Source organism: Bombina bombina, chromosome 8 (assembly GCF_027579735.1).
Source record: "Bombina bombina isolate aBomBom1 chromosome 8, aBomBom1.pri, whole genome shotgun sequence".
NCBI lineage: Eukaryota > Metazoa > Chordata > Amphibia > Anura > Bombinatoridae > Bombina > Bombina bombina.
The window spans coordinates 76,254,544-76,281,477 of record NC_069506.1 but is presented as its reverse complement, the minus strand read 5'-3'; the positions used below and the strand labels follow the sequence as shown (position 1 = coordinate 76,281,477).

At 35.9% G+C, this 26,934-nt stretch overlaps 1 protein-coding gene across 1 annotated transcript in view; it reads left to right on the top strand.

The window, feature by feature from the left end:
* Window positions 1-592: 592 nt before the first annotated feature.
* The window catches only part of SMIM1 (small integral membrane protein 1 (Vel blood group)), a 78,503-nt gene continuing 52,161 nt past the window's right edge, over window positions 593-26,934 (top strand). The window contains exons 1-2 of the mRNA XM_053689881.1: window positions 593-749; window positions 25,808-25,854. The gene's annotated coding sequence lies outside the window, so the exon portion shown is untranslated. The remainder of the gene's footprint in view (window positions 750-25,807; window positions 25,855-26,934) is intronic.

The window sequence follows — 26,934 nt, the reverse complement described above, 5'->3', positions numbered from 1 at the left end:
TGCCTTTTACTTTGGGAAATACTTGCCTAGATGTGCAAATTAGCTGTACAATAATTGTTGTGATTCTTACTTTAATCTATTTATATATTCACCATAATTTAAATGAGTATATATTTGTTTAAACTGATATGCAATCAGATTAAATATTATTTATAAAATGTGATTGTGTTTCATCTTGTGTTTATAGATAAGCGGTTATGAAACATTAAATACTAAATAGGTCAAAGTTCTGCTTATTTCCTTATGTGTGCCTTGTAATAAGAAGTGTGTTTACTATTACAGTAGTAATTAAACATTATGCATGCAAGTAAATAATCTCTTAGTACAACAGAGAACGCTTTACTTCAGCTACTGTCAGTCAGCTGTGGTACAGATTGCTTTAGCAGATCTTTGACCCTTTTCATGAGCCCCTTCAGTTTTCCTACTTCATTCCATTCCATGCCCACTCCTTTTTTTAGTGGGAATATCCTCCCATTATTTCACAATATAGTCTCCTGTAGGAATGTTACCCATTGGATTAAAAACTGTACATTTTTTTTATCCTTCTCTAAGGAAGGATTTGGACTGAATCCAAAAAGGAAATAGCCAGTCAGCTGAGCATAGCATGTAACTCTGCCACAACTGATTGTGTACTGTTTTTTTTTTTATTCACATTGTAAAAACTATTATAGGACTTTCCCACACATCCCCCCTTCTGATCCTGGCTCAAGAGGAATTATTGTACAGAATCTGCTTCCACAAATCGGGAGGTGAGTTACTTTCTTTATATTTCTGCAATTCTCCCTAAAAAAAATTCAGAAAGAAAGACGTGAAAAAGAGAGGAAGTGTACAAACTACTGCTATGGTTAAATGGTAATAACATTTTTGCAGACTTCCTATCATAATAATGTCTAGATAAACTGTTAAAAAAAAGTGCCAACACTGTTCTGAAGGAAACAATACACTTCAAAGCACCAACGTATGTAGTAAAAGATCAATGAGCAAACATAAATTAGTATATTTACTTGTTAGTAATACAGGTAGAAAAGACCTTATCCAAACTGCTTGGCACTGGAAAAAGATAGGATTTCATAATACTTTGGAATTAGGATTATGTGTATATTTGCATCTGTAAAATGGAACAACTTGGAGAGGGGACTGGACTAAGTGTAAATAACAATATCTTATGTCATTGAGGCATTATTTATTTACATGTTATGACTTACTAGCAGGGCAAGTGGAAATTATTAATAACTGTATATTTAAAAAAAAAAATCATGAATAAAAAAGTCTGGGTTTTAGAATAATTCTGGATTTCGGAATTCTGGATTTGTAGCTATTTTGTATACTTTTTTCATCTATTCACCATTATATGTATTTTCCCTCTTTCTTTCCATTTATTTGAAAACATTATTTCACCTATTTAAAATTCAAGTGTATGTGATGTCATGTGATTTTTTTCCAAGATCATGTGACAGCTAATTTGACACTATGGGGTAGATTTATCAAATGTCGGGCGGACATGATCATTTAGTGCTTAATGTCCATTTATAAAAGACTGATTTGTTGAAATGGGATTCATTTTACATTGTTAGAAAGCCGCAGAAATATTTTTATTTTATTTATTTTTTTAGTCAAATTCTGTTTTTCATATCAGTTCCAAAGGGCAGAGACCTATGAACTCTCTATACGATAAAAAAATAACAAAATTCCTGTCAGTTGATGTGAGTGAAAAGAAATTAGCTTTTGAGTCACTCCAGTTTTGCACTCATTTAGGGTTGTCAGGTGTCCAGTATTTTACAGGACAGTTAAGTATTTTAGCGCTGCGGAATCTGTTGGCGCTTTACAAATAACCGATAATAATAACTGTCTGTCCAAAAGAATTATTGTAAAAATACAGAACACTCATCTGATTAAGACTAATCTAGGGTCCAATATGGGCATTTCATTTTTTATATTTTTTGTATATTGTGTGCAGTTTATATTGACTGTTTTCAAGTAAAAGTGTAGGTGGAAAATCAGTGTGGTCAATAACCTGCTTCCTTGATTATTCAGCTGCAAAGCGACCTTTACTTTTTTTTCATTCAAATGTTGGTAACAGAGCAATCTAAGGTCCCATATAGAAAATGATATATATGAGCTGCAAGCCAATGGAATTGTATCTTAATCTGATCACAACCCCACCTTTGATTTCCTCAGATTCTCCAGTATTTTTGTTAATGAGATCTGGCAAACCCATCTGTATTACAGGGTACCTGGTTTACTTAATATGGGTGAAGAGTGACATTACATCGGGAGGGTGGCATATACTAGTCTCTTTAGCAAAAGAAGAAACCTCAAGAAATTTCCAGATATGAACAGGAGTCTGTATTTAAAAGAAACAATATTTTTGAGTGCATTATTCGTACAATGCTACACACAGAATTACATACTGTACACTGTGCTCTTTATTTTTTATTACATACTATGAGGCTGAATTATCAAGCTCCGAATGCCCCTGTTTCCGCACGAGCCTTCAGGCTCGCCGGAAACAGCAGTTATGAAGCAGTGGTCTTAAGACCGCTGCTCCATAACTGGTCCGCTGCCTCTGAGGCTGCGGTTTGCAATCCGCCCGATCCTATACGATCGGGCTAATTGACATCCCCTGCTAGAAAATCTGCAGGGGCGGCATTGCACAAGCAGTTCTGGTGAACTGCTTGTGCAATGTTAAATGCCAACAGCGTATGCTGTCGGCATTCAGCAATGTCTGTCGAACATGATACGCTACAGCATATCATAAAGGACAGACATTGGTAAATCGGTCCCTACATATCTACCTTATGTGAGTAAAAGGGACAGTCAAGTCCAAATAAACTTTCATGATTCAAATAGGGCATGTCATTTTAAACAACATTACACTTTACTTTTATCGCCAATTTTGCTTTGTTTTCTTGGTAGTTTAAGTTGAAAGATAAACCTAGGTAGGCTCATATGCTAATTTCTTAGACCTTAAAGGCCACCTCTAATCTGAATGCATTTTGACAGTTTTTTACCACTAGAGGGCGTTAGTTCAAGTGTGTCATATAGATAACATTGAGCTCACGCACATGAAGTTACCTAGGAGTCAGCACTGACTGGCTAAAATGCAAGTCTGTCAAAAGAACTCCAATAAGGGGGGCAGTTGGCAGAGGCATAGATACAAGGTAATCACAGAGGTCAAACATGTATTATTATAACTGTGTTGGTTATGCAAAACTGGGGAATGGGTAATAAAGGGATTAGCTATCTTTTTAAACAACAAAAATTCTGGTATTGACTGTCCCTTTAAATAATTAAACAAATAATCTCTGAATTTGATCTTACATGAATATAATCAGTGTTCTCTACAGCAGAGTTTCTCAACAGCCGGGCTGCGGCCCACTACTGGGCCGTGACGGCCCTGCTGGTGGGCCGTGACCCGACATAGCCTCCAGACACTCGCTCTGACAGGCCCGCCTTTACACATCTCTGAAATTTTGGACGGGCCTGTCAGATTGCCACTGCGCATGTCAGTTTGCGCACTGTGAGCGAGTAGCGGCGGGCGCACTGTGACCGCGTAGAAGCGGCGGGCGGCGGGCAGAGCGTGAAGCATCGGCTCACAGGTATGTAAGCCCACTGACACCAATGACATAATAACGGCCACTGACACCAATGTATATATTTAGGGCGGCCACTGGACACCAATGTGTATGTATAAACTATATATATATATCCCACTGACACCAATGTGTATATGTACTATATATATATATATATATATCCCACTGACACCAATGTGTATATGTACTATATATATATATATATATATATATATATATATATATCCCACTGACACCAATGTGTATATGTACTATATATATATATATATATATATATATATATATATATATATATATATATATATATATATATATATATATATATATATCCCACTGACACCAATGACATAATTATGGCCACTGATACCAATGTAAATATTTAGACCAATGTGTATGTATAATCAACCTGACACCAATGTATATGTGTAAACTATATATATATATATATATATATATCCCACTAACACCAATTAATTATCATAAAATATTAACCCACTGTAAACCATATATATATATATATATATATATATATATATGGATCCCACTGACACCAATGAATTATCAAATAATTAACCCACTGTAATATATATATATATATATTATAAGTATATGATAATTCAGTTGTGTCAGTGGGATCCATATATAATATATATAAATGGTTTATAGTGGGTTAATTTTATAATTCATTGGTGTCAGTGGGATATTAATATGGATCCCACTGACACCAATTAATTATTACATAATTAATCCACTGTAAAAGAGGGAGGAGAGAGAGAGAGAGAGAGAGGGAGAGAGAGAGAGAAAGGGAGGAGAGAGAGAGGGAGGAGAGAGAGAGGGAGGAGAGAGACAGATATGACAGATATCAGCCAATCATAGACTCATATACATATATACTGTGAATTCTTGTACATGCTTAGGGCTCGATTTATAAAGCTTTCTCCTCCCCTACGACTGCAGGCTCTCACAAGAGAACCTGCAGTCAGGATTTATCAAGCAGCGCTGCTTCCCTACCATCTTCTCCACCTCTTAGGTGGAGAGTTTCATTCTCCAAGGTCTTGTCTGACCATAGAGATTGACAGCTCCTGCCTGCACTTGATTGGCTGTGTACGGGCAGGGGGCGGGACTGCACATGAGCGCAAAATAGCGCTCATGTGCAATTTTTAATTCTGGCAGCGGATTGCTGCCCGTCTGAGGAGAGCTGGGGCGGACAGGGGCAAATATGTACGCCCTTGTCCGCCCTTGATTGATAAATCGACCCCATAGTAGGAGCTGGTGCCTCAGAAAGTATGCATTTAAAAACACTGCACAATTTGATAATGAATGTAAATTTTAACGTTTTTTTATATATTTTTTTAATTTGCAAGCATCATCTGCATAATAAAGTATCTCTTTAAGGTTTAAATACATTGTCAGAATTGCACTCTTAGTAGAGCCACTTTCTGCTGTTTTTGGAAGCATATCATGATTCAGACAGGTCATACCATTTTAAAAAAAAAACTTTCCAATTTACTTCTATTTTCAAATTTGCTTTGTTCTCGTGTTATTCTTTGTTGAAGCGATATCTAGATAGGGAGCGTACACATGTATAGTGCACTACAGGACAGGAAATAGTGCTGCCATCTAGTGCTCTTGCTAATGTATAACATGGTCGCAAAACTGCTGCCATATACTGTTCCAGAAATGTGCACATTCCTGAAGTTATCTTCCGGATTTTCAACAAAGGATTACAAGAGAAAAAAAAGAAACTTTGATAATAGAAGTACATTGGAAAGTTGTTTAAAATTGTATGTTCTATCCGAATCATGAATTATGTCCCTTTAAATATATCAAATGACCTTAAAGGGACACTGAACCCAACTTTTTTCTTTTGTGATTCAGATAAATCATGCAATTTTAAGCAACTTTCTAATTTACTCCTATTATCAATTTTTCTTTGTTCTCATGCTATCTTTATTTGAAAAAGAAAGTCCAGAACCTTGGGCAGCACTTGTTTATTGGTGGTTGAATTTATCCACCAATCAGCAAGAACAACCCATGTTGTTCACCAAAATGGGCTGGCATCTAAACTTACATTCTTGCTTTTCAAATAAAGATACCAAGAGAATGAAGAACATTTGCTAATAGGCGTAAATTAGAAAGTTGCTTAAAATTGCATGCTCTATCTGAATCATGAAAGAAAAAAATTAGGTTCAGTGTCCCTTTAATGTGCATTAAAAAGTGTATTTTTTTTCAACAGGATGTCAATTATGAGATGTTTACCTGTTCGCTGTAATCAATCATTATTAAAATTATTTTTTTCCGAACCCACTCTGTGGGTATCTGTCGCTCCTATCCAATCCTGTGTGACAACCACAGTTTGAATATGGTGCCGAAATTTCTCACTACGCATGCACAAGATTGCGCAATGTCATCCCCAACATCACTCCTTTCCAGACCGGCTCCGACATTGTAGACCCGCTCTATCTATTGCGGCGTCAGTGGTAGTAAATACGCATGCGATATTGGTGCCGGTTTTGTGCGCATGCGAATGAGGAATAATTCTGCTGATAATTATATGCATAAAATGAGTAATAAATACACTAAAATACTATAGCTAACTTCCTTTTTTTGATCAATCTAATTTCACCATGTTTAACGCATTTAATACAAGTCCAACTGCATTTTGCACCAAATTTGATGCAATACTTCGCACCAAATTGGACGCAATACTCGAATTTCTAAACAACCCATAAACGATTAGTTTGTGATTGCATACACGTAGGTCCGAAAATAGTGGGCTGGATATCATGAAGTGATCGGCAAAAAACATTTAATTTTCTAAGGCCTAGATTTGGAGTTTGGCGTTAGCCCTGAAAACCAGCGTTAGAGGCTCCTAACGCTGGTTTTAGGCTAACGCCGGTATTTGGAGTCACTCAAAAAAGGGTCTAACGCTCACTTTTCAGCCGCGACTTTTCCATACCGCAGATCCCCTTACGTCAATTGCGTATCCTATCTTTTCAATGGGATCTTTCTAACTCCGGTATTTAGAGTCGTGTCTGAAGTGAGCGTTAGAATTCTAACGACAAAACTCCAGCCGCAGGAAAAAAGTCAGTAGTTAAGAGCTTTCTGGGCTAACGCCGGTTCATAAAGCTCTTAACTACTGTACTCTAAAGTACACTAACACCCATAAACTACCTATGTACCCCTAAACTGAGCCCCCCCCACATCGCCACCACTCGATTAAATTTTTTTAACCCCTAATCTGCCGACCGCCACCTACGTTATACTTATGTACCCCTAATCTGCTGCCCCTAACACCGCCGACCCCTGTATTATATTTATTAACCCCTAATCTGCCCCCCACAACGTCGCCGCCAGCTACCTACACTTATTTACCCCTAATCTGCCGCGCACCGCTACTATTATAAAGTTATTAACCCCTAATCCGCCTCACTAACCCTATAATAAATAGTATTAACCCCTAATCTGCCATCCCTAACATCGCCGACACCTAACTTCAATTATTAACCCCTAATCTGCCGACCGGAGCTCACCGCTATTCTAATAAATGTATTAACCCCTAAAGCTAAGTCTAACCCTAACACTAACACCCCCCTAAATTAAATATAATTTTAATCTAACGAAATTAATTAACTCTTATTAAATAAATTATTCCTATTTAAAGCTTAATACTTACCTGTAAAATAAATCCTAATATAGCTACAATATAAATTATAATTACATTGTAGCTATTTTAGGATTAATATTTATTTTACAGGCAACTTTGTAATTATTTTAACCAGGTACAATAGCTATTAAATAGTTAAGAACTATTTAATAGTTAACTAGTTAAAATAATTACAAAATTACCTGTAAAATAAATCCTAACCTAAGTTACAATTAAACCTAACACTATACTATCATTAAATTAATTAAATAAAATACCTACAATTACCTACAATTAAACCTAACACTACACTATCAATAAATACATTAAATACAATTCCTACAAATAAATACAATGAAATAAACTAACTAAAGTACAAAAAATAAAAAAGAACTAAGTTACAAAAAATAACAAAAATATTTACAAACATAAGAAAAATATTACAACAATTTTAAACTAATTACACCTACTCTAAGCCCCCTAATAAAATAATAAAGACCCCCAAAATAACAAAATGCCCTACCCTATTCTAAATTACTACATTTCAAAGCTCTTTTACCTTACCAGCCCTGAACAGGGCCCTTTGCGGGGCATGCCCCAAGAAATTCAGCTCTTTTGCCTGTAAAAAAAAACATACAATACCCCCCCAACATTACAACCCACCACCCACATACCCCTAATCTAGCCCAAACCCCCCTTAAATAAACCTAACACTAAGCCCCTGAAGATCTTCCTACCTTGTCTTCACCCTACCAGGTTCACCGATCCGTCCTGAAGAGCTCCTCCAATGTCCTGATCCAAGCCCAAGCGGGGGGCTGAAGAGGTCCATGATCTGGCTGAAGTCTTCATCCAAGCGGGAGCTGAAGAGGTCCATGATCCAGATGAAGTCTTCATCCAAGCGGGAGCTGAAGAGGTCCATGATCCGGATGAAGTCTTCTATCAACGGCATCTTCAATCTTCTTTCTTCCGGATCCATCTTGCAGACCTCCGACGCGGAACATCCTCTTCTCCCGACGCCTACTAGCCGAATGACGGTTCCTTTAAGGGACGTCATCCAAGATGGCGTCCCTCGAATTCCGATTGGCTGATAGGATTCTATCAGCCAATCGGAATTAAGGTAGGAATATTCTGATTGGCTGATGGAATCAGCCAATCAGAATCAAGATCAATCCGATTGGCTGATCCAATCAGCCAATCAGATTGAGCTCGCAAAGGGCCCTGTTCAGGGCTGGTAAGGTAAAAGAGCTTTGAAATGTAGTAATTTAGAATAGGGTAGGGCATTTTGTTATTTTGGGGGTCTTTGTTATTTTATTAGGGGGCTTAGAGTAGGTGTAATTAGTTTAAAATTGTTGTAATATTTTTCTTATGTTTGTAAATATTTTTGTTATTTTTTGTAACTTAGTTCTTTTTTATTTTTTGTACTTTAGTTAGTTTATTTCATTGTATTTATTTGTAGGAATTGTATTTAATTTATTTATTGATAGTGTAGTGTTAGGTTTAATTGTAGGTAATTGTAGGTATTTTATTTAATTCATTTAATGATAGTATAGTGTTAGGTTTAATTGTAACTTAGGTTAGGATTTATTTTACAGGTAATTTTGTTATTATTTTAACTAGGTAACTATTAAATAGTTCTTAACTATTTAATAACTATTGTACCTGGTTAAAATAATTACAAAGTTGCCTGTAAAATAAATATTAATCTTAAAATAGCTACAATGTAATTATAATTTATATTGTAGCTATATTAGGATTTATTTTACAGGTAAGTATTTAGCTTTAAATAGGAATAATTTATTTAATAAGAGTTAATTAATTTCGTTAGATTAAAATTATATTTAATTTAGGGGGGTGTTAGTGTTAGGGTTAGACTTAGCTTTAGGGGTTAATACATTTATTATAGTAGCGGTGAGCTCCGGTCGGCAGATTAGGGGTTAATGTTTGAAGTTAGGTGTCGGCGATGTTAGGGAGGGCAGATTAGGGGTTAATACTATTTATTATAGGGTTAGTGATGCGGATTAGGGGTTAATAACTTTATTATAGTAGCGCTCAGGTCCGCTCGGCAGATTAGGGGTTAATAAGTGTAGGCAGGTGGAGGCGACGTTGTGGGGGGCAGATTAGGGTTTAATAAATATAATATAGGGGTCGGCGGTGTTAGGGGCAGCAGATTAGGGGTACATAAGGATAATGTAAATAGCAGCGGTTTACGGAGCGGCAGATTAGGGGTTAAAAATAATATGCAGGGGTCAGCGATAGCGGGGGCAGCAGATTAGGGGTTAATAAGTGTAAGGCTAGGGGTGTTTAGACTCGGGGTACATGTTAGGGTGTTAGGTGCAGACGTAGGAAGTGTTTCCCCATAGCAAACAATGGGGCTGCGTTAGGAGCTGAACGCGGCTTTTTTGCAGGTGTTAGGTTTTTTTTCAGCTCAAACAGCCCCATTGTTTCCTATGGGGGAATCGTGCACGAGCACGTTTTTGAGGCTGGCCGCTTGCATAAGCAACTCTGGTATCGAGAGTTGAAGCTGCGTTAAAAATGCTCTACGCTCCTTTTTTGGAGCCTAACGCAGCCTTTTTGTGGACTCTCAATACCAGAGTTATTTTTATGGTGCGGCCAGAAAAAAGCCAGTGTTAGCTACGCAGGTCGTTACCGACAAAACTCTAAATCTAGGCCTAAGTAAACGAGGCTTCGATTTCCAAGAGTTATAGGTTGGTAAATTTACTTTAAAATATGTTACTTAGAATATGTGTTTTGGTTATACAAAATCGGGCAAAAGTTTGTAATCCTTTAACCCTAACATCACACACATATTTACAAATGTGTTCTATTATTGGCAGCATTTGGAAAAAAATCCAAAAGCTATTTGCAGTGAAGCAATCAAGTATACAGGTTATAAGATTATTGATAACGCTCACCATCAATATCCATAGGTCGCCCACTCTGCTCCGCCTCACCCCAAAACATATAATGGAAACTGCCCCTAATATGCACCAAAAAAATAATATTGTCTTATTTGATCTAATCTGTAAATTGTGGCACTCATGTCAAAGTGGTATTTTAGTCCTTTTTCTGTTTGCTTGTGTTATTGCTATACAAGATGAATCCACATACAACTCCCTTATTTATTAAAAAGTCTGTCAAAAACACGCGCGTCAAGTACTGAGCGATGAGCATCGGGCTGTTGATAAATAACAGTCATCGATGTTGCGGATTTTTTGTTTTTTCCAACTTTATTTATACCATTTCATTACTGTCCATGAACAAGCGCATTTCTCTAAAGCTAATCTTTTATTTTTCATCTGTTAATGTCCAAGAAATAGCTAGATTTATACCTGAACAAACAATAATATCTCATTGTTTTATTTATTTGTTATACAAAAAATCTGATATATGATATTTTCACATAAATTAATGTGTATTTGTATTTCTAGAAATAATGATATGACTATCTCATGTTTTTTTCTTTTTTTAAAAATTATTATTAATGCTAGAATTTGTACATATATATTTGCACATATTTGTATATATACATATATGTGTTATGTCAGAAATCTTTTCCAAACATATTTACATGTCCCTAAATTTTATTTTGTTCTTAACAATGTTGTCTTTTATATCTCTGTGTTTATTTATACCACTATATGTATATAGTGTAAATATATTATTATTCTGAGCAAGAATAATATGTAAATATAACGTAATCAGGGTATCATATGTATTTATTTGCAAACAATGGATATTTTAAGAGCTGGGTCAGTTTTCTCTCTGCACCTGTGTAACCCCTCCTGATTGCAGTCTAGTTTTAAACATCACCCCTACACAGGTGTTATAAAATGGGCAGGCATATAAGCTGACATTTCTTAATGAAAATGAAATTAAAGAGAAGGAAGAAAAACACTGAAAATATCATGACAGTAAAGAGGTGATTTTAATTTCTGCTGTATTTTAATTTCTGCTGCATCAGACATTTCTGCTATAACAGTCATATACTTTCAGCCATAGTAATACAGAAGCTGAAATACGAATCCGCATTAATGGGATGTGTCTACAGCTCACATGATCCTCATTAGAGAGCAGTGTAACTAAAAACTGATGGGGCCTGGGGTAAAATCTTATACTCCTTTGTCTCCTTAAAGGGCCACTGTAAACTAAATTGAAATTCGCTGTTTACATTTTAACTATCTGAAATAAGCAAATTTTCAACAGGATGTCATTATGAGATGTTTACCTGATCGCTGTAATCATCATTATTAAAATTATTTTTTTCCGAATCCACTCTGTGGGTATCTGTCGCTCCTATCCAATCCTGCAGTTTGAATATGGCACTGAAACTGCTTGTGAACTGCTTGTGCAATGCCGTCCCCTGCAGATCAGCCGCTAGCAGAGGGTGTCAATCAGCCCGATCGTATAGGATCAGGCGGATTGATGTCCGCAGAATCAGAGAAGGCGGACAAGTTATGGAGTCTTCATAACTACTGTTTCCGGAGAGCCTGAAGGCTTGCACGGAAACAGGGGCATCAGGCTCCATTCGGAGCTTGATAATTCGGCCCCAATGCCTGTGTCTAAACACTGATAAGAGGGGTGGAGTTGGCTGCTCCAGGCAGCTTAGCTATGTAATTAATTTTGCTTATTTTTGAAAAATATTTTAAAACACTTGCCAGCAATTTTTAAACAATTTTTTTATGCAAACTATTTTTAATTAATTAGTCCTTTTATGATATGCACAGATCTTAACCTGTTTTATTTACGTTTAAACAGTTATACCAAACAGGTGCTAATGATCATTGATTTAATATGTAGTTTAAAAAACAATTATTAACTGAATCAGAAACAGATGTGTAGGAGGAATAAAACCAGATAAGGAACAGTCAGACTCTGCTAACAAGGTGAAGTTTTGAAGACAGTTTCATGTCAAATGTCATACACCATGGCAAGACTGAGCACAGCAACAAGACACAATGCAGAAGGTCTCTCCCATGCAGAAATTCGAAGGCAGACAGAGGTTTCCACATGTGCTGTCCAATCTCTTCTGAAGAAGCACAAAGAAATGGGCACTGTTGAGGATCGTAGATGCAGTAGATGGACAAGGAAACGAAGTGCAGCAGATGAAAGGCATATGTGTACTTCCCTTCGCAATCAGAAAACGTCCAGCAGTGCCATCAGCTCAAAATTGTCAGAAACCAGTGGGACAATGCTAAACCATCTACTGTCTAGAGAAGTCTGTTCTGAAGTAAATACTTTCAGCCAAAACTCCTACATGGAAACATGGCCAAGCAACTCAACTATGCACGAAAATACAGGGGCATGGGGTAGAAAAATGGCCGCAGGTGCTCTGGACAGATGAGTCAAAATTTGACATATTTGGCTGTAGCAGAAGGCAGTTTGTTCGCTGAAGGGCTGGATAACGGTACAAGAGCAAGTGTTTGCAGGCAACAGTGAAACATGGTTGAGGGTCCTTGCAAGTCATGGGGCTGCATTTCTGCAATGAAGTTGGGGATTTGGTAAAAAATAATGGTACAGGCCAATACTTATCCATCATGCAATTCCATCAGTAAGCATCTGAAAATGCCCCCAAACATACAGCCGAAGTCATTAAGAACTATCTTCAGATTAAAGAAGAACAAGGAGTTCTGTAAGTGATTGTATGGTTTCTTTGGAACTGGATTGTCCTGAGAAATACTGGACACTTGGCAACCTTAGTAACAGCATTATAAATATATTTGTACAAATTACATGGCATAGACATCTTACTTCAGTTAGCTCAAACTATTTACTTTGGATAATGTCCGTTTTACCCGGGTAATCCTACTTTACCTGTAACACACACACACATACATATATATATATATATATATAAACAAAATTTTCGTTATTTCAAAGTATATCACACTATTGAGACTACACTTAGTAGATATAAATTCCACAAGTAAATTCCAAGGATTTTACTACTGAAGCACATTCCAGCATTCCTCCAGCTCCTTCTTGAGTCTATAAGCAATTCTTTAAACATACACATTTCACAGAAGATTAAAATGTCTACTAAGAATTCCTGAGCAATCTGTTAAAACATAAAACAGCCTTAAAGGGACACTTAAGTTAAAATTAAACTTTCATGATTCAGAAAGAGCACACAATTTTAAGAATCTTACCAATTTACTTCCATTATCGAATTTACACAATCTTTTTTTATACACACTTTTTAAAGGCATCAGCTCCTACTGAGCATGTGCACAAGCTCACTGAGTGTATGTATAGTAGTATGTGATTGGCTGATGGCTGTCACATGATACAGGGGGCTAGCAAATGGGAGAAAAAAATAAATTTGACAGACAAAAAAATCTGCTTTTGTGAAATTCAGAGTAAGTGTTATTGCATTTTCTTTTTATTATGCACTTGTTAATTTTGCAATTATATTATATTTAGTGGTCCTTCTTTCTTTATAGTACATTCTCATTGCAATTTCAGTATGTAGGTTTTTGAGACGTTCAATATATGTATTTTGGGATAATCCTAATATTTCCGATTTTCTCTTTCGCTAATGGAAAAACTATATCATCCTTTTTTGTTTATTCGTCTTACCAGGTCAAACACAGACAAGATTAATATCTGTCACTAGATTCAATCTCTATTTACCCAGATAGGCACCCTTATCAACCGATAATACCTGTCAATATAAAACTGAAATGGGTTAATGTAGTGAATGCAGTCTGTGAGTCTGTATTGCAAATGAATAGAGTAGTGTTTATTTTAACTGTTATTCAATCTAAATGACATTTCTATATGGGCATGATGAGCATACTGGGCACATTTGAGTTTTTAAAATCTAAAATGAAGAAGAGCACTGCTGGAAAGTAATTTTCATGAGAAGAAAATGGCTGCAAGTTATCATATCTTCTAGAATGGGATTTTAACAGTTCTCATACTGTAAACCATAAAGCCACTATGTTACAAGGTTTAAAATATCACCAACATTTTAAAACCTCACTGTACTGAACGAGATATGTCCAAATAACTATTACTGTAAGAAGATGGTGGGACCAGGTTTTAGGTATTGTAAATCGCGATTATTCCAAACACGATTTTTGGGACTTCTGTTTTATTGTAAAATCCTGTGCAAAAGATCTTGGTTGCCATTAAACTAGACAAAACAGTTAAATCCCAATGACAGAAATGTGATTGCAGATAGAATTTATATTTAATAAGATACAACTACTGTAACTTACATTCCCTAAAATGTGAACTTTATGAAATAAAACAAACAATTTAAGAAAGATAGTGCTAAATGCCATTTCTAGATGTGGTCATGATTTTGTTTTTTAAATACATAGGCATATGTAAATGTCTAGACCATATATTCCTATTTACATCTAAAATGGCGTCTGTGGCCATTTCAATGTGCATTGCACATGTGCAATATAATAGAATTATTCCAAATCACCTTGGAATACTTGCAATCATATCAAAAACGCCAGTATCAAGTGCCCTTATCTGTTGAATTTGATATAACCATTTTATTGACGATATTTAGTGGTCAGATGAAGTGTGATTGTTGAAGTCAATGCTGTCCTTGCTTAATATGGGTGAATTTTCCATTATACGCTCAGATCGAATCTGATCTTTTTCCAATATGGAAATGGTCTTTGCATTGTGATCACTCCAGTGATGAAAAAAATCGTATCAGGTGCCATAAAACAGCTGATAAACATGATCGTCAAGACTGGAATATACGGATTTACAGGCCCATTTATCAAGCTCCGTACAGAGCTTGAAGGGCCGTGTTTCTGGCGAGTCTTCAGACTCGCCAGAAACACAACTTATGAAGCTGCGGTCACAAAGACCGCTGCTCCATAACCCTGTCCGCCTGCTCTGAGCAGGCGGACAGGAATCGCCGGAAATCAACCCGATCGAGTACGATCGGGTTGATTGACACCCCCCGATTGGCCGCAAGTCAGCAGGGGGCGGCGTTGCACCAGCAGCTCTTGTGAGCTGCTGGTGCAATGTTAAATGCGGAGAGCGTATTGCTCTCCGCATTTAGCGAGGTCTTGCGGACCTGATCCGCAGTGTCGGATCAGGTCCGCAAGCCCTTTGATAAATGGGCCTGATATAATGAAACATCTTTACACTACCTTCTATAAATCTTGCATATGATATATCTCCCTTGCATAACTCCTCCATTGTCATAATATAAAATTAAAAAAAAATTCTTGCAAGTTCATAGTTGCTCTGTACTTCAGACTTTAGTAAAACATAATTTATGTAAGAACTTACCTGATAAATTCATTTCTTTCATATTAGCAAGAGTCCATGAGCTAGTGACGTATGGGATATACATTCCTACCAGGAGGGGCAAAGTTTCCCAAACCTCAAAATGCCTATAAATACACCCCTCACCACACCCACAATTCAGTTTAATGAATAGCCAAGAAGTGGGGTGATAAAAAAGTGCGAAAGCATATAAAATAAGGAATTGGAATAATTGTGCTTTATACAAAATCATAACCACCACAAAAAAAGGGCGGGCCTCATGGACTCTTGCTAATATGAAAGAAATGAATTTATCAGGTAAGTTCTTACATAAATTATGTTTTCTTTCATGTAATTAGCAAGAGTCCATGAGCTAGTGACGTATGGGATAATGACTACCCAAGATGTGGATCTTTCCACACAAGAGTCACTAGAGAGGGAGGGATAAAATAAAGACAGCCAATTCCTGCTGAAAAATAATCCACACCCAAAATAAAGTTTAACGAAAAACATAAGCAGAAGATTCAAACTGAAACCGCTGCCTGAAGTACTTTTCTACCAAAAACTGCTTCAGAAGAAGAAAATACATCAAAATGGTAGAATTTAGTAAAAGTATGCATAATTACTCCAGTCAACTCTAGATCTGAAACACATTTCAGAAATGCTTGAGCTTTTACTGGATTTACTGGGACACGGGAAAGAAAAAATCTCTTTGCAGGAGGTCTTATCTTGAAACCAATTCTGTACCCTTCTGAAACAATGTTCTGAATCCAAAGATTGTGAACAGAATTGATCCAAATTTCCTTGAAAAAACGTAACCTGCCCCCTACCAGCTGAGCTGGAATGAGGGCCGCACCTTCATGTGGACTTAGAAGCAGGCTTTGCCTTTCTAGCTGGCTTGGATTTATTCCAGACTGGAGATGGTTTCCAAACTGAAACTGCTCCTGAGGATGAAGGATCAGGCTTTTGTTCTTTGTTGAAACGAAAGGAACGAAAACGATTATTAGCTCTACTTTTACCTTTAGATTTTTTATCCTGTGGTAAAAAAGTTCCTTTCCCACCAGTAACAGTTGAAATGATGGAATCCAACTGAGAACCAAATAATTTGTTACCCTGGAAAGAAATAGAAAGTAAAGTTGATTTAGAAGCCATATCAGCATTCCAAGTTTTAAGCCATAAAGCTCTTCTAGCTAAAATAGCTAGAGACATAAACCTGACATCAACTCTGATAATATCAAAAATGGCATCACAGATAAAATTATTAGCATGCTGAAGAAGAATAATAATGTCATGAGAATCACGATGTGTTACTTGTTGCGCTAAAGTTTCCAACCAAAAAGTTGAAGCTGCAGCAACATCAGCCAAAGATATAGCAGGTCTAAGAAGATTACCTGAACACAGATAAGCTTTTCTTAGAAAGGACTCAATTTTCCTATCTAGAGGATCCTTAAACGAAGTACCATCTGACGTAGGAATAGTAGTACGTTTAGCAAGGGTAGAAATAGCCCCATCAACTTTAGGGATTTTGTCCCAAAATTCTAATCTGTCAGACGGCACAGGATATAAATGCTTAAAACGTTTAGAAGGAGTAAATGAATTACCCAATTTATCCCATTCTTTGGAAATTACTGCAGAAATAGCATTAGGAACAGGAAAAACTTCTGGAATAACCACAGGAGCTTTAAATACCTTATCTAAACGTTTAGAATTAGTATCAAGAGGACTAGAATCCTCTATTTCTAAAGCAATTAGAACTTCTTTAAGTAAAGAACGAATAAATTCCATTTTAAATAAATATGAAGATTTATCAGCATCAACCTCAGAGACAGAATCCTCTGAACCAGAGGAGTCATCAGAATCAGAATGATGATGTTCATTTAAAAATTCATCTGTAGGGAGAGAAGTTTTAAAAGATTTTTTACGTTTACTAGAAGGAGAAATAACAGACATAGCCTTCTTTATGGATTCAGAAACAAAATCTCTTATATTATCAGGAACATTCTGCACCTTAGATGTTGAGGGAACTGCAACAGGCAATGGTACTTTACTAAAGGAAATATTATCTGCTTTAACAAGTTTGTCATGACAATCAATACAAACAACAGCTGGAGAAATAGCTACCAAAAGTTTACAGCAGATACACTTAGCTTTGGTAGATTCAGCACTTGACAGCGATTTTCCTGTAGTATCTTCTGGCTCAGATGCAACGTGAGACATCTTGCAATATGTAAGAGAAAAAACAACATATAAAGCAAAATTGATCAAATTCCTTAAATGACAGTTTCAGGAATGGGAAAGAATGCCAAAGAACAAGCTTCTAGCAACCAGAAGCAATAAAAAATGAGACTTAAATAATGTGGAGACAAAAGCGACGCCCATATTTTTTCGCGCCAAATAAGACGCCCACATTATTTGGCGCCTAAATGCTTTTTGGCGCCAAAAATGACGCCACATCCGGAACGCCGACATTTTTGGCGCGAAATAACGTCAAAGAATGACGCAACTTCCGGCGACACGTATGACGCCGGAAACGGAAATAGAATTTTTGCGCCAAAAAAGTCAGCGCCAAGAATGACGCAATAAAATGAAGCATTTTCAGCCCCCGCGAGCCTAACAGCCCACAGGGAAAAAGTCAAATTTTAAGGTAAGAAAAAATGGTCAAATCAAAATGCATTATCCCAAATATGAAACTGACTGTCTGAAAATAAGGAAAGTTGAACATTCTGAGTCAAGGCAAATAAATGTTTGAATACATATATTTAGAACTTTATAAACAAAGTGCCCAACCATAGCTTGGAGTGTCACAGAAAATAAGACTTACTTACCCCAGGACACTCATCTACATATAGCAGATAGCCAAACCAGTACTGAAACGAGAATCAGCAGAGGTAATGGTATATATAAGAGTATATCGTCGATCTGAAAAGGGAGGTAAGAGATGAATCTCTACGACCGATAACAGAGAACCTATGAAATAGACCCCTTAGAAGGAGATCACTGCATTCAAATAGGCAATACTCTCCTCACATCCCTCTGACATTCACTGCACGCTGAGAGGAAAACCGGGCTCCAACTTGCTGCGGAGCGCATATCAACGTAGAATCTAGCACAAACTTACTTCACCACCTCCATCGGAGGCAAAGTTTGTAAAACTGAATTGTGGGTGTGGTGAGGGGTGTATTTATAGGCATTTTGAGGTTTGGGAAACTTTGCCCCTCCTGGTAGGAATGTATATCCCATACGTCACTAGCTCATGGACTCTTGCTAATTACATGAAAGAAATCAAGGTCTGTGAACAAAGTAACTGATATGGACAGTAAAAAAGTAAATCAGCTGTGTTATCACAGATAATTGTCAGTGCACTTTTGTTACATAAGTTTAAGCTATGGATATTAACAAGACTCTGTACGCGGATCTTTGTTCACATTCACATAAAGGAGCTGTATTTAAATAGTGTTTTATTATTTACCCAAAATCTATTAAAATTTAAGTTCAAAATAATACAGTTGTGTTAGTTGTGCACTTCCTGCTAAGACTTATTGGGTGATAGGTACTTTCTGCAATTGGTCATTAGCTGATAGGTTCTTCTTGCAAATACTCATTGGCTGATAGGTGCTTTGTACAAATGCTAATTGGCTGATAGATACTTCCTTCCAACGCTCACATGGCTGACCTCTAAAGAGCCTTAGTAGAAAGTACACAAAGAATACAGCTAAATTTAACCCATTCAGCCAAATGGACATCCATCTAACAGTGGTATAACAAAGTCAACTGCTCCGTAGATAAACTTTTTTGTACCTTCAACCGCATTTGCATATATTTGTGGTGACGCTAGTGCTAAAATGACATGTTCTAACTAATAATAGCAAGTAATTTTATCACTATATCGGCCCTTTAACTACTGGTAGTAAAAATAAAAATCTTCATCGACTTCATTGACAGTTTTGCTCTTAACATCTGGAAAGTGAACTAGCCCTATACTGGATGGAGCCACACTAATTCACATTCTTTTGCGCCTTTTCCTAAAGAATTTTCTATTTTATGTTTATCTGTCTTTGGAATATTTGTAGATTTTATGCCATATATAAAGGGACATGTTACCCATAAATCATTTGAATGTGATGCAGCATATCTGTAAATCACTGACTAGAAACTATCATATCCACATCTCTATGTCGGAATTGAAGATATTTTACCTCAAAATGTCTTCACCTCACCAGAGTAAGTGCTCTGTGAGCAGGTGTCAACTACTCTTTTTACTGTCATCTGCATGGTTAAATTAAAAAAAAAATCATCAGTTCTGAGTTCACATTTTGCTTTACTGTGATCTTGTGGGATTTCACCATATTCTTACACAATGTCATAGTTAACATCTTTAAAGGAGCATTAAAGGGACATTAAACCCAAATTTTCTCTTTCATGATTCAGATAGAGAATACCATTTTAAACAACTTTTTAATTTATTTCTATTATCTAATTTGCTTCATTCTCTTGATATTCCTTCCTGAAAAGCATATCTAGATAGGCTCAGTAGCTTCTGATTGGTGACTGCACATATTTGCCTCATGTGATTGGCTCACTCATGTGTATTGCTATTTATTTAACAAAGGATATCTAAATAATGAAGCACATTAGATAATAGAAGTAAATTGGAATTTTGCTTAAAATTGTATTCTTTGTCTGAATCATGAAAGAAACATTTTGGGTTTAATGTCCCTTTAAACGCATATTTGAAGCTGCATGACAATGTATCTTCTATTTTAGCAGAATTTTGCAATGAATAATGCAGCTTTATTATTTAACATAAGTATTATTTTATGGGTGGGGGGTTCCCACTGATTTCCATGTCCCCCAGAGCATATGGACCCTTGTTAACCAATCATAAACGAATATACATATACAGGATTTGAGCATAAATTGTTGCTTGCACACATGCCATGACGGGAACAGGGTAGCCCTGCCCACTTATCTTCCCTTTAGGTGGTTTAGCACTAATTTCTTTCAGTTAATTAATAATAATTTATTAAACAAGTATTTAAGCAACAGACATATATTCCTTTGTAACCCCAATCTAATAGCTAAATATAAATACAATTTGTATACATACACAATAATATTAACACCTAAATTACCTAGTAATGCCCACTGATATTGCTAAATTATGCTTTTCCTATCATGATACTTGATGCAAAACTGATAATCCACTTCAAGAGAGCACACAACTAGAGAGACATAGGGGTATATTTACCAAGTGTTGTATGGAGTTTGATGCCCCGTGTTTCCGGCGAGCCTTCAGGCTCACCGGAAACAGAAGTTATGAAGCAGTGGTCTAAAGACCGCTGCTCCATAACTTGTCCGCCTGTTCTGAGGCGGCAGACAGAAATTGACAGAAATCAACCCGATCAAATATGATCGGGTTCATTGACACCCCCTGCTAGCGGCCGATTGGTGCTATGATAAATGGCGACAGCGTATGCTGTAGGCATTTATCGATGTGCAGTGGACATGATTTGCTATATCGGATCATGTCCGCTCGCACCATAATAAATAGTCCCCATAGGGTCTGATTCTCAAAAACGTGCCGGCAAGTAGAGAAATCATCCCTCTTATTGTACTGAGCTCTCTATTGTAAAGTATGTCTCTCATTAAAATAAAACATATTAGTGACATCCCCTTAATAAAATACAAATTTCCCAAGGTAAAAATTGCCTTGGAAAAACAACCCTGAGGGGTCTCATTATACTGACAAGACCTTTTATAGAATCTCACCAGGGCTTTAGAGAATCAGGTCCAAGGTGAGAGGGAGGAGAAGGAAAACACTATTTACTAGAAAAGTAGTTAACAGTATTAACCCAAGCCTCCCTGGGAGAAAACCGGGTAAGAACAATATATTTTATAGCAAAAGGATGCAAAATAAATAATAAATGTATATTGCAATAATATTATACTTTTAATAATAAAACATATTATGTGTTGTTAAATTTTGAGTTTAATGGTCCTATAAATTAAGAAGGGAAATTAATTGGCTGTGCCTACACAAGTCAGATACATGTTCCCTTGCAAGTCCCGGGACAAGCAACTTGATTGGATGATTAAATTCGCTTTTCAAAAAGATGTGGCTCCTGAGGAAATTTTGAGATATTGGGGTAAATTTACTAAATGCCGAGCAGACATGATTCGCTATAATCATGTCCCCTCAACATTGCTAAAAGCTGACAGCATACACTGTCTGCATTTATCATTGTCCAAAGTATCTTCCTTTGTTTATATATGTCAAGGTATATGTGAAGATTAATATATATATATATTATTATATATTTGGCTATCAGCACCAAATGATTCATTCATTTACAAGGCATTAAATCTTTGACTGACCAAAATTCAATCCTCCCCAATTCTGTTGATTACACAGGATGGGTTAAAAAGTCACTTAAAAAGAAATGTTGTCAAAGTTATCTTAAGGAAGAACAAAAGGTTTAAAGCTTTATATAAGATAAGACCAGTGACCCATTTCATGGTAAATATTAGCATTTTGGAACCTTCAGATGTGTAATCAAGTTTACTGCTTCTTACAAAGGAGGCCTGGATAAAGAGTTCCCCTATCTAGAGGAGTGGACGGTACGTCTGGAAGGATAACTGAATGAACAAACATTTTCAAAGGAAATAGCTTTATGCACATAGGTGCTAAATTGTCTTCCTGCTGTGTATGGAAGCAACATCTGAGCTGTGTACACATATTACACAACCATATGTCCAGGCTGTATTTGAATCCATAAATTCTAGACAATGAAAGTGGCCAGGCAGAGACAAATAACATTCATATTTACTGAGATTGATAAATATTGCAAATAGATATATGAATGTTTTAGGATTTAAAATGAGCATTCTAACAATTATCTCTTTCATTTAAGGCATCTAAGAAGTACACATATAATTGATATTTTAAATGATATCCTGTATATTTTATCCTCTCAAAGAGAGATATACAGATATGAAATATTAATCTGTGTGGAATAATAGTCCAATGTAGATATAATTGTGTGAGAACCACATATAGCTATGTATGTGATGTTGAGCGGATGGCTGAAGAAGGAAATTGAATCCAGGATAAGGATATTATGATTTTAAATTATTTCACAAAAGATATGGTTTTAAATGCATTTTATATATTAAAAGTAGAATAAATTCACGTGTGGTCTTAAAATAATCAGAATAAATAATGTGACATAATACAGTACATCTGAACATGTAACTTATTAATATAAAGAAGTTATAACATTTTAAATTACACATTTTAAAGAAATGCTTTTAAATGTTGGAAATGATTAAATTAAACTGTTTGTTTGTCATGCTGCCCCCGATGGCCAAAATCCAGTATAACAGTCACAAGATTTGACTGTTAAAAGATGCGTTTCCATAGTAACCATGCATCGCCTAGGGCCAATCAGAGAGATGCTTCCCAGGTGACCAATAAGAAGGGAAAAGGTTTCCGAAGGGCCTCCCATATTCCTCACCAATGATTAGACAATATAAGCTGTATGCAAGATAGGAAAGGAGGCTGCTGACTATTGCTGAAGGACTAGTAACTAAAATTTTGGCTGCGTTTTGGACAAACAGTTACTATAAGCAAATCAGGCTACCTTTTTCTTATCCATTGCAAATACACTTATTTTCATATGAGGTGGAACAAATTTGGGAGCTGAATTATCGATTTGGTCATTTTTGGTGATGTATGATTGTTCTAATTTTTAATATTTTAAACAAAGGTAATTGGTAAGACCATAGTCAAATTGTAGTTAATAGATTTAAAGGGGCACTCAGTATTTTAAACTGTGTTCATAATCCTAGATAGTTTTAATCTTGCCTTTTGTATACTAAATATTTAAAACAAACATCCATTGTTGCTGTAGGTAGCAGATTTAAGGGAATAAATTGTATTTTAAAACTAGTATTTCATAGCCTGTGTATTGTTAAACAAATCCTTGATGCCAAGTAATTTAACCTGGCATATATATATATATATATATATATATATATATATATATATATATATATATATCTTAGAACTGGTCTTAATTGTAAGTAACTAAGCATTTATTTCAGCTTCAATAAATGGGCATTTAAACTGACTGTTTACATATAGAATATATATATAACTTCTGGTGTTTCAATTAGAGTGTATATTGTCCTATTGTTTAACAAAGCACTGTTAAAATTGTACCAGTCTGAATGGTAGTAGCTAATATCTTGGTCTCATTGTGGTATTTTAAATGCAACTCTGATTTGATAGACTATTGTGAATAAGGCTAGTTCTAAAGTAAATTTTATGAGATTTGCATAGCATATTTTAATAGTTTTGAACGTGTATAGTATTGATTCATATTCTTGTTCCTATAAATATATTTTAATGTGTCTATAAATATTAACTAATAAAAAGAACTTAGGAATTTATATTAATTTTATTGTCTTGGTATATGCATTTTTATTGGGGTACAGTTTAAAGGATAATTATTGAATATATTGTATTATAACCCGGCCATATACTGACACATAGAAATATACATGTAATATATTTTAGTCTTATTTTTACAGATTTAGCACTTGAGTAACATCTCTCTTTAATTAGCTAACTGAAGTAAGATGTCTATGTCATGTAATATGTACAAAAATCTTTATAACGCTGAAGGGATGCCAGGTGTTCAGTATTTCCAGTAATCCAATTCCAAACAAACCATTCTGTGTTTTACTATAGAGTATTACTTAGTTGTGATGATTTATTTGTTTTACCATAATATTATATTTTGCTAGATTAATTTAAAAAAAAGACATCAAATTTAGAACCTCGACATGTTACTCCTAAATGTAAAAAGGAGGAATTTTCTCTAGATAGCCCATGGTTGATATGACAATGATAATTATTACACCCATTTAATACTAGAAATAGTGTAGGGAAATGAGTGGATGCCATATATGTTCAACTATAGATAAAACAGCACACACAAGACAACTCAAAGATGATATGACACTGTCTTCTTTAACAGGAAGGACCATATTACCCTCTAGATAAAATAGAGTAGTAAAATGCCAATAAATTAACCAGTTAAAACTAAGTTTAGAGAAATGTAGAGATGCACACAGATAAGATAAATTATTGGAAAGAGGAGAGTCTCGTCATTCCAATGAAGGCCGTAGATCTCAATTGGTTTATCAACCAATTGAGATATACAACCTTCATTGTAATGATGAGACTCTCCTCTTTCCAATAATTCATATTATCTGTGTGCATCTCTACATTTCTCTAGACCTAGTTTTAGCTGGCAAAATCGTTTTATTTATTTATTGTTTCCCTACACATATATTGAAGAATCAAATAAAGTCTAAAAGGTCATATATAAAGTAAAGAAAAAGTAATCTTCGTAGAAGATGGCAGCTCTCCAGTTTGCTCTCAGCTCACGTTTGCTAAAGCATAACACAAAAGGAGGGACCTCATAGGGTAATATTGTCTCTAGCTTTCACCTATTTTAAACATCTTTACTGTATGATTTCCTAACTTTTCCATTTTATACATTTCAGTTAAAAATGTAAAAAGGGTGGAAGCTGTTGCATGTTGGCCACTGGGTTGCATCTAACCCCTGGGCAAATAGTCGCTAGTCCTCCCATTGCCTCAGTCAGAGGCTTCACTCATCAAACAAAATGGTGGTTAGCACGTTCTTCTAGTACCCGAAGGTGCTTTTCAGATTTTTTTTTTCTTATCTGTAGCAGACAATATTACCCTACAAGGCTCTTTCAATGGTGTTTTATCATTTCAACTATGGCAAATTTACTTGCATTATCTTATTTGCTTCCTTCTTTAGGTATCCTTGGTTGAAGAAATAGCAATGCACATGGGTGAGCCAAAAACACAAGGCATCTATGTGTCACCAACTAGTAGCTACTAGGCATATTTATATATGCTTTTCAACAAAGGATATCAAGAGAATGACGCAAATTAGATCATAAGAGTAAATTGGAAAGTTGTTTAAAATTGCATGCTCTATCTGAATTAGAAAAGGAAAATTTGGGTTTCATGTCCTTTTAAAATTAACAAATACAGTAGTTCTTGAGACTTTGCCTCTCTCCAGACCATATTGTTGCTTATTTGATCTCTATTATGAATATTAGAGACCATCAACAGCACTCCATGCACCAGAGATTATCTAAATATCTCTTTGGGAGGTTTATTTAAATATTTGGTGTTTTTAGTTTTAAATCTAAGAACTTATGTGTGATTTTAATTAAAAATGTTTCTTCTTTTTTAAATTTCTATTTATGTATATTTTCTTAGATACCTTTGGATTCTAAATAGGACACTGTTTGAAGAAGATTCTGCAGGTAAGACTGTGTTTGATTTCTTCATTAAAATCTCTATTTACTTATACATATTCCATAGAGCTTGTTTCCACAAAACTCTCTCTTTATGTAAGTTGCAGATCACTGTCCTCTTGCATGACAACATCACACACAATGACCAGCATTTATCAACTGCCGGACGGACAGTGTCTGCCCGGGATTGCAGAATGCGGCAGTATTGCAGCAATACACTGCCCGTATTTAACATTGTACAAGTGTTTGGCTTGTGCTATGCCGGTGATATGGAGTTTTATTTACTTGCACATTACAAAGAACAGAGAACATTTATATAGCAGAGATATAGGCTTCTCAAGATTCCTTGAGTTGGTTATATGAAGTATTCAAACCTGGTTCACAAAGAATAGTAAAATATCTGATGGCCTTTGCGACTTTTTCAGCAGTCTCGATTTTGGAGTTTTTATCTGCAGTATAGCCAGAGACAGTATGACTCCATACAGGAACAACTGTGGGGAACAGGGGCTTATTTTAGCCTAGGCAAACAAGGGACTAGCCTAGGGTGACAGATTTTGGGGGGCAGCACTTTTTGAGTCTCACTACATGCACTCTCACTACACTCACATACACACACTGCACTTTATAAACTCACTACACACACACTCTCACCATATACACACACATGCACTTGAACATGAAGGGGGGCAGCAAATTTTTGAGTGCTCAGGGCAGCACAAAACCTAAATATACAAGGTGGGAAATAATTTATATTTTTTTCTTTTGTCATAATAAAAATATGAGAACCCTCAAACCTTAGAAGTTCTGCATGCGCTCTATACTTACCTAGGCATCCCCTAAAAAAAATCAGGACTGAGACTCGAACCCTTCCCATAGTAAAATGGGATGTCCAACAAGCTCATATAGGTGTGATGGTGAAGTGTCCACATACTGTTAACCATATTGTATATATCTGTAAATAAAAAATATAATATTTAAAAGGGGGCATAGGTGATGTACCTGGGTCACTGGACTACACTTGCCTTATAGCCAAATGTTCCTGTCCACCCAACACATATGTATTTTTATATGTATTTCTGCAGTACTCTG